The following is a 14255-nucleotide window of genomic DNA, read 5'->3' as shown; positions in this document are numbered from 1 at the left end:
TCGCTCCCTTTTCTGGGTCTGAAGGCCCCTCGTACGTCCCCCTCCTCTGTGCACAGCACGTTGCATACACGGCTTGTGTACTTCCCTATAAGCTGATGAGCTTCCTGACTACAAAAATTCTACCTATTGACCTTTGTTTCCACCACTCCCAGGAACAGCCTTAAATGAATGAATGAATGAATGAAAGAAAAAATCAGTTAGTCACTGCCTTATAAATTCTCCCTCTGCACTGTTTCCCCAGTAGTATCTCTCATACCCACCCCCATTCTCCCACCTCCACCCCATCCTTTCACTGATTAGCGAATCCTACTATTGTCCACAACTCACTTCAAGGTCTGCTTTCTTGTGAGGCCTTCACCAAGAGACTGAAGCCACAATTTTCCCCTTCTGGTCTCTGGTACCACAAAGGTGCAACATTGGTATCCATAACAGCCAACATTACTGAGGTCCTAATATGTGTCAGACTCTGTGCTATGGGCTTTAGGAGCAGGATTTCACTTTATTCTCCCAACACCTGTGAAGCTGTATTAGTTGTCTATTGCTGTGTGACAAATTACCACAAACTCAGTAACTTAAAAGAACACACATTTATCATATCCCAGTTTCCGTGGGTCAGGAGTCTGGGCTCAGCTCAGTTGGGTCCTCTGTTCAAGGTCTCACAAGGCTGTGTTCAAGGTGTCAGCTAGGCTGTATGCTAGTCTGGAGGCTCGACTGGGGAAGAATCCACTTCCGAGCTCACTCTGGTTTGTGAAATTCATTTCCTTGCGGTTTGTAGCACTGAGGTGCCTGACTTCTTGCTGTGTGTCAGCTGGAAGCCTCCCTCAGCTCCTTGAGGCTGCCCACAGCTTCTGTTCTTAGCCTGAACTGCCTTTTATGGTTATCCACTTCTGTCAGTCAGCTCCATTTTTCATTCTCTGAAGCAAGCCTGTCTTGATTAATTGATGTCAATTAATTGCTGGATGAGCCCTTTGGCACAGTAACTCTGAAGGGCTGTGAGTTGCTCTTATCATATTGCTGCTCATACAACTGTACGTCCCCTACATCTGACAGAGTCCATGCTAGTTGATGCTGTTGACGATGACTGTGACAATGGCAGAGGAGGAAGGCCTTTCAGCCAAGGAACGGCAGAGAAGCCCAGCCTGTAGGGAAGGGCCCTGGCTGGGTGCTGGCTCTGCAGGGCAGGAGGGGGTGCAAGAAGCACAGGGGATTTCAGCTCCTTTTGGGACCTTAGTGACTAGGGGGCTCTCCCTCCTTCCCTTGGAGCAGAGCAAGGCAGCAGGGCCAGCTGTGGACTCATGGTCACTTGGATGCCTTCTGTCACTGTTCCCTCATTCTCTCCCTTTTACTGTAAGACAACAGTCTGTTGTCTGATTTCTCTTTTCCTCCTGGTTGGAGCCAATGAGGCTTTTCTCAGCCCAGGCTCTACTGATGACCAGTCTCCTCCTCTCACACGTTCAAATCCTGCAGATGCTCTTGTCTCTGAGATCATCTTTCCATCTTCCTCTCCTGTTATGTTTCTTTCCTGGTTTGCTTGAGACTCCCATTGTGGACATTTGTGCTCTTTACCTGGATCATTGTATCTCTTTCCATTACTTGGGCCCCCAACTTTCATCTTTTCCCCAAGATTTCTGGCAGGCAGAAAAATCCTAGTTTAAAATAACAACTCATCTCATTTTTTATTTAATCGTTATCTATTCAGTACATGATTTATTTTCCTAAAGTATGAGCAATTGCTCAATTTTATTTATTTTGTCAGTCCAGTAACCAGAAAGGCAGGGCAATAACCCAGCTAACTGGAATGGATGGGAAAAACTCAGACCTTGTGAAACTTCTTATCTGCTGCAGTGTTTGGTACAGAGTTAGCATTACTCAGTTAAGATTTGTTGAAATTATCCTATTCCTCATCATCCCCCAATTTTATGTCGTGTCACTTTTCTTCTTGATTTGAACAAATAAACAGTTACCCAAATTTGAAGTGCAGGAACCACTTTTGATCTTGCCCTCTCCCTAACCCCCATGTCTAACCAATCCCAGTCATGTCCATTCTTTCTTCCAAATCTCTCTCTAGTCTCCTTGCATCTAGGCCCACCTCCCCATCATCTCCACTCGGAACCACTGCAATCGTCTCTCTGTTCTTGCTCTCTCCACTCCTGCCTCTTCCAATCCATTCCTCATAGAGCAGCGAGACTGTTTAAAATCCTGAACCCCATGATGCCTCTACCCTGATTAAAACCCACCAGGGACTTTCCATTACCCTCTGAATGTGGTCTACAAGGCCCTATGATCTGGCCCCTTCTCCCTCTCCCCTCTCTTCTCCTGTTTCTCTCCCCTCCATCCTCTAGGCACACTGTCCTCTCCTTGCAGTTCCTCCCAATGCTAAGTTCTTCTCTGCCTTAGGTCCTTGCAGATGCTGTTCCCTCTGCCCAGCATGTCCTTCCCCAAACTCTTCATGTGACTGAATCCTTCTCATCTCTTAGGTATCAGCTTAAATTCTCTCCTGTGTCTACTGTTCTTTTCTTCATAGCACTTGCTGTTTTATTCATCTGAAGTCTCTCCTCTCCACTAGACTACATAGCTCCATGACAGCAAGGACCATATATGTTCTCTCCTCTACTGTGCAACCAGCTCTCAGCTTAGTACCTGACACATGGCAGACATTAAAGTCCATTAAATGGAGTTTTACAAAAGGATGAATGAATGCATCAATGAATGAAGCTTCCTTGAATCCTTTCCACCTGTGCCCTCTCAACCAACATTATATGCCTTTTAAATACTATATGGACTCCCTCCCTCCTTCCCTAAATTAATTCTCTCCATTTGCACTTATTTGTGGAGTACTTTCTCTGTGTCTGCACTATTTTCCTACCACAGTAACATCTTGTTTATCTGAAGGATATTGTCTCACACATTCTTCTATTCAGAACTCAACTGAGAAGCCAGAAAGAAGCAAAAAGTCCTCTGCAATAGACCCCAAACTGTGATATTCCAGCCTTTATGGTCTGCATTTAGATCAATTTTTTATATTTTCCCACACTTCTAATAGGCACGAAGATCTGCTCTCCAAACCTACAGCTAACTAGATGTATTTCTTTTGTTGGTGGGAAAGGGTGATGATGAACTCTGTTAAATGATGGCTACCTTTTCCAACAGAAGATCTCAAGAAAGGAAATTTAAATTGAACTTCAAATAGATAATGAATTCTCATTTTAAATACATTCATTAATCACAGAGTCTCAACCCTACACACACACACACACACACACACACACACACACACTGCTTTTTCTAGCTCACTCACCCACAGCCACCATCAGATACAATGTGTCTCCTTCCAGGTGAGGCATGCAGTACACATTTTTTGGTGTCCTGCTAGGAGACTGATGGATGCCCAAAGGGGTCCATTTCAGGGCATCTTCCTTAGGGGATCCAGAAGGTAGGGAGCCTGGGATTCCTTTAGCTTGTCTTGGATTGGTTGTCCAGATTCAGCCCTCCAGAAGCTTAGAAGAGACCCCAGTAGCTCGTGAATGAATGCCTTCAGCACCAAGGGACTCTGTCCAGCATACCTTGTCCTATCAGAAGAACAGACACCTGCGCCCAACCTTCCAAGGACCCTTCCACAAGTTCTATAAGGTCAAAGTCAGTATTTGGCCTTATCGAACTTGTAAATATGGAGTGTTTACTAAGTAATTACTCATTGTTCATTCATTCACATTTAGTGCCACCTGTGTGCCTGGGCAGGCGATATGCTGGGAGCAAAGACTCCAACAGGACAGTCTGGGCCCTCAGAGTACTGCGCATGTCTGTGCTGCCCAGGAATTTCCTGTTTCTAAGAACAGACTTTTCTTTCTTAAGTAGCCTATCAGGTGGGTGACCTTAGAGATCTAAACCTCAGCGCTGTCATGTTCTTATCATTTGTTTACAATAAGTTCACCTATCTCAAAAACACCCTGCCCTAATTTATAGATATCTTGCTACATTACTAGTTTTTTTCTGGCTCAACTGGAATTGCCTGCCAGGCTCCTCCTCCTCCGTCTCTGCACCCCCATCTGATGGAGGGTTGAAGTGCAGATTTAGCCTCAGGCTTGTCCTACAGGCCACCACAAGAGTCTTTCAGGATGGGAGACAGACCACTGTTAGGAACTCATTCTCTAGGAATTGTCCTGTGAAAAGGGTCTTATATATATATTCCTGAGGGGAAAATTTATATATATAGATAATATGTATAAAATATAAAATATATATATGTATATAAAATTTATATACATGTATCCCTCTCTCTCTCTCTCTCTCTCTCTCTTTCTCTCTCTCTCTCTCTCTCTATATATATATATATCTGGGAGTTCTCCCCAATCCAATGTAATCTCATTACTAGTTATTTCCATAAAAGACTTCCTGATGGGTGCTCTGGGAGCTGACTTAATTATGTAGATGTTCAGGCATGCAAAACCCCAAGGGTCCAAGGTCTGACAGGAGTGGGACCAGGCATACAGGTGTGGCTAGAGCCACAGCCATGACATGGTTAGCCCTTTATTCTGTGTTAGATTTCTAGGTGAAACAATATGCCTATCCTACTAATTGAAGGATTTTAAATTTCATGAGCAAGGAATTATGGGGCTTCCCTCATGAACATGGACTTCCAATAACTCACAAATGCATTTTGACTCTTCCTTCTAAACATCTCTTGGTTGCATCCACTTCTCTGCACTGCCTGCCACCGTCACCCCCTGCCTGGACACTGCGTGTCTCGCCAACCAGCCTTCCTGACTCCCCTCCGGTTTGCCTCTGATTCATTCTCTACACAGCATCCAGAGCCATGTTTTAACCCACAGATCTGACCAGGTCACCATTGCCCCTCATGACTTCCCTAGACCTTAGGATAAAATCCAAGCCTCTTTAACCTTGTCCACAGAATCCTCCCAACTTGCCCCCTGTTGGCCTCTAGCTACATCCTTATCCTCAGCACTTGTTCCCTTGTACTAATGCTGCAACTGCTCATATCCCATGCTTGCTCTTCTTCAGGTCTTTGAACATGCTACACTTCTGCCTGGAGTTCCCTGCCCTCCCCTTCCTAATTCCTAGTCAATCTTGAAGACCCTGTTCAGACACCACCTAAGGTACCAGGGCAGAACACTCAACACCTTCAGCACCATCACTTCCTTTCCGAGCAGCTGGACCAAGAGACCCTGCAGTTGTTCCCAGAGCCTCCTGGTCCCTCTGTTGGGCCATTACCATAGTGTACACTAATTGCCTGCTTAGTTGTCTGTTCCCCTTACTGGAATGTAAGACTCTTAAGACCCAGATTCTCTCCTATTTATCATTGTATCCCCAGTAGCTAGCATAGTTCCCAGCATATAGTAGGAAAGAGTCAATAAGTGTTTGTTGAATTAACTTATTCATGAATAGATTTGCTAGGATAGATAAATCCTAGGCTTTGATGTCAGGGATGATCTTGATAACGAAAATGACACAGTAAGAAAAGCCCTAGGCAAGAAGTCATGAGTTTAGAGTTCCTTGTGAACTCAAGCAAGTCACTTCTCTCTGTACAGAGCTTCAGTTTTCCCACATATAAAATCCTGGAATCCAAATCTCAGCGGTCCTTTTCAACCTTTTGTGGTCCATGGTGCTGAATCATACATGTTTTCTTTAAGAATTACTCTTACTCCTCTGTGTTCCGTGTAAGGATGTCAGAAGACCATCATGTCCAGAAAGACCCTCTTAAAACTCCATAAATAGCATTAAGGATAAAATTAGAAACAAGGGCTGCTTTGGTCACAGCAGGACTTAGTCCTCAGTGCCCAGTTGTCAACACCCCTTACTGACTTCTCCCTGGGATTGAGGAACCCTTGCCTTTATTTCCTCCTAATTGGCAACCCGAGGCTTCTCTATGAAGACTCCACCGTGTTTTCCCTGCAGAGCTGATAAATTTGTTGAATTCCAAAAAGATTGAGTGAAAGTATGGCTCCGACTCAGGGCCTAAGAAGAATTGGAAGAGGTGTCAGACTCCATGGATGAGCATAAAGTGTCTAGAAATTTAGTATAACCCTTCAGAGCCCAAGACCTGAATCCTAGGCCACAGAATCCTAGGCTGTATGCTGAGTGGAGGGCAGTGGATAGAAGGCTCATATTATTGCAAGGGGTCCACAAATCCATTAATGAATCGAGCATTGTCTCTGACTAAATGAGTACTATGTCTCAGAAATAGACATAGTTTTTCAAACGTACAACAGAGCTGCCATTGTGACTAATGAAATAAACCTTCATTTAAAAATAGCTCTAATTCATACTAGGATCATGTGCTTTCCTTGCTCGACAGATACTGCAAGGGATACGGCCACGACTCTCAGTTACAGGACCGCCAGCTCCAGGAAAGACGAATCCACGGCTATCTTGTTGCTGTACTCCCAGCACCTCGGTCAAGGCATGTACTGGGCATATACTGCGTGCTTAGTAGATGTTTGTCAGGATTCAGGGAAATTTTTTTACTTTAAAAAGACAGACATATTTGAAAAGGAACCACTGGCTAATCAGAATAATTAATAAAATAATATTTTTGTGTTTTATATAGCCTTTTGCTATTTAAAAAAAAGAACTGCTTTCATATACATTACTGCATTTGGCCCTAGAAAAATGGCCTTACTGGGGCTGGCCCAGTGGCCTAGTGGTTAAGTTCGTGCATTCCACTTTGGCGGCCCAGGGTTCGCAGGTTCGGATCCCAGGTGCAGATCTCTGCACCGCTTATTAAGCCATGCTATGGTGGGTGTCCCACATATGAAGTGGAGGATGATGGGCACAGATGTTAGCCCGGGGCCAATCTTTCTCAGCAAAAAGAGGAGGATTGGCAACAGATGTTAACACACGGCTAATCTTCCTCACCAAAAAAAGAAAAAAAAAGGCTTTGCAAGGGAAGTGAACTCAGAGGCTAAGAGGCTGCTTGCAGCGGGCTGCAGACAACAGGTGGTGGAACCGGGTCTTCAGCTGTATGCTGAGGGACTGCAGCAGTTTGCAGAAGACTGTGTTCTCCTCTGTCGCTCTGGTAGCTGGAATGGCTCAGATGTGTGACATCTAGCTAAGATAAGGCCCTCAAATAAGACTGACATTTCATCAAATCAGTTTAGTTACCGTAAGAATGATAAAGACAGCACAGAGTTTCTCACGTTTAAAAAGGAGCTGGAGAAGTTGCCTGAGAAATTGCAGACTAGAGCCTCTCCTTTTGTATCTCTATTATTTCCCTTTATTCTGCCACTAAATAGAAATATAATGGAAGGGGCGAAATGAAGGCTAATCTCTCTTAAATATCTAAAGTGAGTATTTTTGTGCGTTTTGATGGAGGTAAAAGGTTTAAGGATCATGAAAGATGGTCGAGATATGAAACACAATGTGAATTGCAATCAGAAGAATACTGATTAAACAAAATAAGGTACATTCGGACCACAGAATTGGCTGTAGTTAAAATGATATTGATTTATATTTATTGATATGTAATTGACTCTTTAAAGCAAGTCAAAGGATAGCATATATAGTATAGTGTTTTCCCACTTATGTAAAATTATACATGTTCCTACAAGTGCAAAGATGTGCCTGGGAGAAATGACTCACCAAGTACTGAGTAGCTCTGCACAGCAGGATTTCATGTGGTTTTGACTTTCCTACTTCTGCGTGTTATGAGTGTGAATGATGAGGTGCTGCGGGCTGCATGGTCTCTGCGTCCACTTGCCTTGCTGGGCCAGAGAGTGTGATATATCCCCACAGGGCGGTGGTTTTTGTTAGCCATTCCTCCCACAACATCCAAAGCTGACTGCACGTGCTAAGCTTCCTTGATGACTAAGGAGACCGAGCCTTGACTGGCCATGTGGCGAGCTGTAGTGGGAGCAGAAATGACCGGGCCAGCACCGCATGGCTCACTGCTTCCCCGAGTGCAGCCCACCAGGGTCTCCCAGGAGCAGCAGGACACCGAGCCAGCGCAAGAGCCCACAGTCCGTCCTGCCCACCTTCTTCCACAGAGGCCAAGCTCTGGGTCTCCCTGCGTTTGCTGCCCTGTCACTCATGAGAGTGGGCAGATGGATACGATTGTCCCCTCCCAGCCTGCCAGGTGTCACAGAGTTTGTGTCCATAGCCTCCTCCCCGACAAGGCCACTGGTCTTTCACCTTAGCCTCCCGTGAAGCCTTACACTGACCAGGTATGAGGAATTTGGAGTCTGAGGGCCCTGGTGTGTCCTGAGGGCTCACTAGGTGTGAGATGGTGGGTCATCACTTTGTTTTCTGAGCCTCAGTTTCTTCACCTATAAAATTGGAATAATAATGCTGCCTCCTATGAGGATGAAATGAGATGATGTTTATAGAAGTGCTTTGAAGACTGTAAAATGGGCTTATAGTTGGGAAATTGGCAAGACTGCAGGGCCTTCAGAGTCAGACATAGATCTGAATGTGGTCCTGCCACATATTGATTGTGACTGTGGATGAGTTAAGCAACATCTCACAGCCTCAGTTTCTGCCCTGGAAAATGGGGTTATTCTGCTCTTTGTTCTACCCGCCAGCCCGAAACTCTCCAGGTGGAACTGTGATTTGTGTAATCTCCAGAGAACCAAGGCTCAAATTAAACTTTCTCATGAGCAATTATTCAGATGGCGTGGGGGTAGGGATGCCCTGTGCCTGGAATACAGCTTCCCCCACCTTGTTTTTATTTTTACACCCCTGAAGTCCAAACCCAGCTGTCTGAATCACTTGCAAACAGAGCCAAAAACAATCTTCATGCGTCACAGGAGGCCACGGGCTCCAGCCACACCTCAGGATGATGCACTAAAAATATCTTCGCGGAGCTATTTTTAAGGCCCTGCAGGCTGCTAACCGCAGGCTGGGAGAGCAGAAGTCCTTGCTGCGTGCACGCAAAGGGCACCAAGTTTATTCCTAGGTGGGCCCTTGGGTCAGTTAAGGAGCTGGACTTGACTCCCACATCCTGCTCTCTGATCACAGGGATTGCTCACCGTGCAAAGGCCCACGCTGCGAGGGCAGCCTTGCTCCTCTCCAGGGACCCGGCTAGGCAGACAGGGCCACCATTACGTCAGCTGTATGCAACTTTTCCACACTGGGCATCCTCTGAACCACTGGCGTAGAGGCTTCTGCCAAGTGAGGACATGGGGTACTCACCCATGTTTGGACAGTCATTTATGATTTTCAAAGCATATTCATATCCATTACCTCCTCTGAGCCTGATGGCACTTCTGCTAAGTGGGTTATTATTACCCCCGTTTTATAGATTAGGAAAATAGAGGAATATTGTGCTCTTACAACACCCCTGTTAGGCTATAGGATGCTAAGCAAATCCTCTGGTGTGTCTGAGGGTGGGATGACCTCGGATATCCCAACATGGGCTCAGCATCTTCCTTCTCGGTCTCCTACACCATGGCCATACCCACACACCACTGTAACCAGACCGCTCACCATTCATTCCTTCATTTATTCATTGGACAAACGTATCCTGAGCACCCACTCTGGGCCAGGCCTTCATTGTTCTAGGCTTGGAGAGAAATGATGTCATCCCTGCCCTGGGGAGGTGACAGTAACAGGACACAAGTCCACAGTGCATGGTGGGCACAGTGGGGTGGGAGAAGTCATGAAAGGCTTCAGGTAGGAGATCATCCCTATGGGGGTCTGAGGGCTGAGGAGGAAATAGAAGAGCAGTCCAGACAGAGGGAGCAGCCTGGGACGGTAGGGGACGCGGGAGAGCAGGGAGCATGTGGAACTGACAGCAGGTCAGAGGGGCTGTGGCCAGGAGGCAGGGACCGTGAGGCTGGACCTTTAGCAGGGTCAGAGCAAGAGGCGCAGGGGCTGCCTGCAGGGCCTGGGGAGTCACTGCAGGTTTTCAGCAGAGAAGAGCATGGTCACATGTGGGTTTTAGAAGCATCCCTGGGATAGCTGTGTGGAGGACTGGAGGGGAGCGAGGCTGGGGAGAAGGAGACCAGACTGGAGGCCGTTAAAATAGCTCAGGTGAGACAGGATAGGGGCCTGGGCTGAGGTAGGCTGAGTCAGAGAGGATGAAAAAGAAGGATCTAATTCTAGAAGTACTTAAAAGTAATTAAAAGGTAGGCTAAAAACTAGTCACAAGGCTTAATGACCAGTTGGATGTGTGGTGACAGGAGACAAGAAGAGTCTGAGGTAAGGCCAGGGCCAGCCCTGGGTAACTGGGAGCAAGTTCGTGCCATTCAGCTAGCAGGGAACACAGAGGAGGAGCAGGTGGAGGGAAGGGGCAGGCTTGTCTTGAACCTGTTATGGTGAGGATCCAGCTGGCTGTCCAAGTAGCAATAATAAGCAGGAAGTCAGATACACAATTGGGAGCTCAGAGGAGAAAGCAGGCTGGGACATAGTTTGACAGGGGGTGGGGAGTCTATGAAGCCTGTAGAGCAGTGGGTCTCAACCTCCACTCTCACCAAAATCAGCTGGGCAGCTTTAAAAAAAAGATACTGGTGTCTGAGCCCCATCCCCAGAAATTCTGACTCAATTACTGCATAATGTGCCCTGGCATCAGTATGTTCTAGAAGTTCCCCGGTGCTCCTTCTGAGGAGTAAACAGGAGGGTGGGTACTAGGAAGGAGGCCCTGTGAGCAGCATCACATGCTCAGGAGGGCCAGGCAGGTATCTTGGTGGGTGGGTGGGGGTGGGTACTGGGCCAGAGCAGACTTTGGGAGGGGGACTGCAGAGCCAGAGGAGACTCGAGGAGAGAGGAAGGGGGAAGTGGAAACTAGCAAAGGTGGACAAGTCTGTCAAGAAACATGGCTGTGGCTGGAGGCAGAGGGAATAGCCAGATGGGAACAGAGGGTGGAGGCAAGATCAGACAGGTTAGAGGTAGATTAGAGGTAGTCTGTACCCGGGGAAGGGGGCAAGGAGGACCAGGCGAATGACACGGGAAAGTTGAGTTAATAGGGGGTGGTCCCAGGAAGCTGAGGGGCTGGGGTTCAGAGTCCAACAGAGAGATTAGCCTAGAAGGAGGAACGCTTGCCCATCTGGGGCAGCAAGGACCCGAGACTAAGTCACCTGCCTCCATAGAGCCTAGCCGTTGTACCTGCCCCAGGAAGGCTTACTGCTGGGCGGGCAGACGCCGCTGCTCCCCCTCCCCACGGGCCCACCTCTGGCCCTTCTTTCTCCTGCTCCCCTTCCATGCCCTCTTCCTGCTGCTCCAGCTGGAGATGCCAGGTGCTGCCTTGAGGCAGGTGACTCCCACCCCCTTCTGCCCACTCCTCCAAAAGAATGTTTTTTACCAACTATTAAGTAGACTGTGAATGCCTTGAAAGCAGGGACTCAAAGTGTGCCTGGAGTACTTGGTAATAACATATGGTAGGTCCTTAATAAATATTCATTGCATAAATTCATGTGTACACACATGCATAAACATAAAACATTGACATAAATACATATATATGTGTGTGTGTGTGAGTGTGTTAGCTATATATATATATACATGCCTAACGTGATGTTTGCTCACCACAGGGTGGACACGCATGCCCACACTGGGCATGTGTTCACCAAGCTCTCCCCGCGGGAGTGTTTGGCCACTCTCTGTGACATGCTCCCACGTCCTGGAAAGCAGCCCTCTGTGGACACGGGCCTGGCCCATCCACATTTCCTGGCTACGTTGCTCTAGTTTAGGAAACATTGCAGATCGCTTTTTAATTCTGGAATGTGAGCACTTCTGACATGTGGCTAAAGGGAAGGAAATCTGCCATCACATTATGGAATTTATGCTCCGTGAGGCTCATTTTTTATTTTAACAGTAAATGGCTTCTAGGAAGATAACAGGAAGAGGTGTCTTTCCAGCCCTCGTCCTCGTTCCCAGTTTGCTCAAGAAACATATGGCAGAAGCAGTGACTCCATTTCAACTTACAGTTTTATTTCCAAGCTCATGAAAGCTATAAAAGAATGCCCAGCAAAGCAGGCACTCTGATATTTTCAAGCTTCCAACACAAATTCTTGTTTCAACTAACAAATGTTAGGGCGTATTTGCAAAAAGATATTCTTTTTAATCCAAATTCAGTACATTTTATTTAAATACAGTTAAAATTTTTCTAACACACACATTGCTCTCTTTAAGCCAAAAAGCTTCCTAATTCTAGATAAAAATAGTATACACATGGATAATATGCTATCATGAGATAGTGCATATTTTTTACCTTGTGTGAGGCCTTTGGTTGAGAAGGAGCCATGTCTATGCCTTTGATTATCAAGACCCCTCCCCCCAACACACACACATACGTTGTACAAGGGCGTGTGAAATGTGTAAATTTGAGCCGAGTCAGCGTGATGCTGAGTTTCTTAGAGTTAAAACCACTGGGTCAAGAGGCATCGGTCCTACAGAGGTCATTTGAGCTCCCCACCTCATTCCTCTCCTGCTTTGCTTGGCCACAGATAGGATCCCCCCATTGGCTAGCCACTCTGCAATACAGAACGTTTCCAGGCCCTCTGCTCACCATTTTCCTGCCTCCATGACTCTTCTGACCCTGATTGCTTAGGTAATCGGGGAGGATTCTCCTCCTTGGAATAAGAGGATGGAAGCCCAATGGAGTTACCACTTTCTGTCTCAGAAGGGCATCTGGAAACAGTGTTTCTAGAACTGTGAGATCTTCCTGGCTTCTGGCCTTCTGCCACTCTCCCATGCTGATGGTTTCCTGAGGTGCTGAGCAGGTAAGCCTCAGAGCCTCTGTGTGCATGGAGACAGGTGGATAAAAGACGGTGGTGGCAGGAGCCAGGGCTGGAGGGGGAACAGAATCCCAAGGATAAAGTGGCAGTGGCAGCCATCAAGAGGAGAGGAAAACAAGTTGAAGCTCTAGGGCTTATCTGAGGAAGCAAGGACAGGGAGCCTGACTGTGCCCCAGAAGGGAGCTGGGGGAGTCCAGGGTGACTATAGTGTGGGAGGGAGGAGGAAGAAAAGAAGGAAAGAAGGGGTAGAAACACAAGATCTTTCTAGTTCCTACTTCCCTTCCAGTCTGGGATGTTCTGGGGATAATCTGTCTGAACACAGGCCTTCCCCACACTCACTAAATCCTGCAGCTGCAGCCCTTGACTGGGGACATAGGTCTCACAGACAGGAGCATCAACAGAGGACCATTCTTCAATGAAGATGACATCATCACTCACTCACGATGGGTGTTCTTTAATAACAGCGGTTTCATCAGATTCATAACATGCCAGATGGGGAACACCCAGCTCCTATTTCGTCCATGCTTGAAATGAGGTTACATGAGGAGCAGCTGAAGGAACAGGGATCCTGGAACAGACTAAGGGGAGATGTGGGAACTGTTTTCAAATAACTGAAGGGCCATCCTGTGTGTGGAAGAGGAGCAGGCTTACTCTTTGAGAGCCAGAGGGAGAGAAGGTAGCAGGTTTCAACTCATCGGAAGCAAGAACTGTGGTACAGGCTGCCTTTGGAGGTGGTGAGTTCCCCGTGCTAGGAAGATTCAAGCAGAGGCTATGGGACTATTTGTCAAGGATATCCCATGGGATTGCTGTTAATTAGGGCTTTTTGATCATTCCTGCAGAGTATAGGTTGAAGACTGGTTCAGCCTCCTATCTCCTCTGAGGGTCTCCTTTGTGTCGCCTGGACAAGGCTCACCCAAGACTGTCCAAGACTCTCAAGACTGTCCAGCCTGAGCTGTCCTCTGGAGAGGAGAGCCTGTCCCTGCCTGTGACTTTAGCTCACTAAAAGTGACCAGGGCCCTCACTGGTGCTGAGTTACAACCCAGTGTCCTGGCTTTGACCATAGGAGAAAGGTATTAATAGCTTTCTTTGACTAATGAGGAATGCAGGGCTTACAGAGGTTACATAACTAGCTGGTAAGTGGAATTCTGGCCCAAGCTCCTAGCCAGGAAGCCATGCCGATTTTCAAAGGCATTCTTAGGTAAGAAGGGTAATGTAAATAATTACTCCCCTTTATTTAATATGTTTGTAAACCAAGTTTTTAAGGAATGAATACATTCTTTAAAATGGTGCTTAGCATGATTTCATCCCCAGTCCCCACCCACAGAATTTTTGGTCTCCTACATCCTTCTTTTTCATCATAGGCCATGTAGATTAGGGATTACCAAATCTTGGGGAGTTGTAATACCTGATAACTGCTTATTTGATTTTGTAATCCGTCCTCCCACCCCTTCCTAAAAATACTTTCTGGAGGAGATGGAGGCAGGCAGGTACACATGCAAACCAAGCAAATTAAAACACGCGTTGTTTCCACACATTCTGTGAGACTTGGGGGGACAACAAAATGTTCTG

The sequence above is a fragment of the Ceratotherium simum genome, chromosome 15 (genome assembly GCF_057802395.1).
Source record: "Ceratotherium simum simum isolate JZ-2026a chromosome 15, ASM5780239v1, whole genome shotgun sequence".
Classification (NCBI taxonomy): domain Eukaryota; kingdom Metazoa; phylum Chordata; class Mammalia; order Perissodactyla; family Rhinocerotidae; genus Ceratotherium; species Ceratotherium simum.
Note: the sequence above shows the minus strand (reverse complement) of the source record.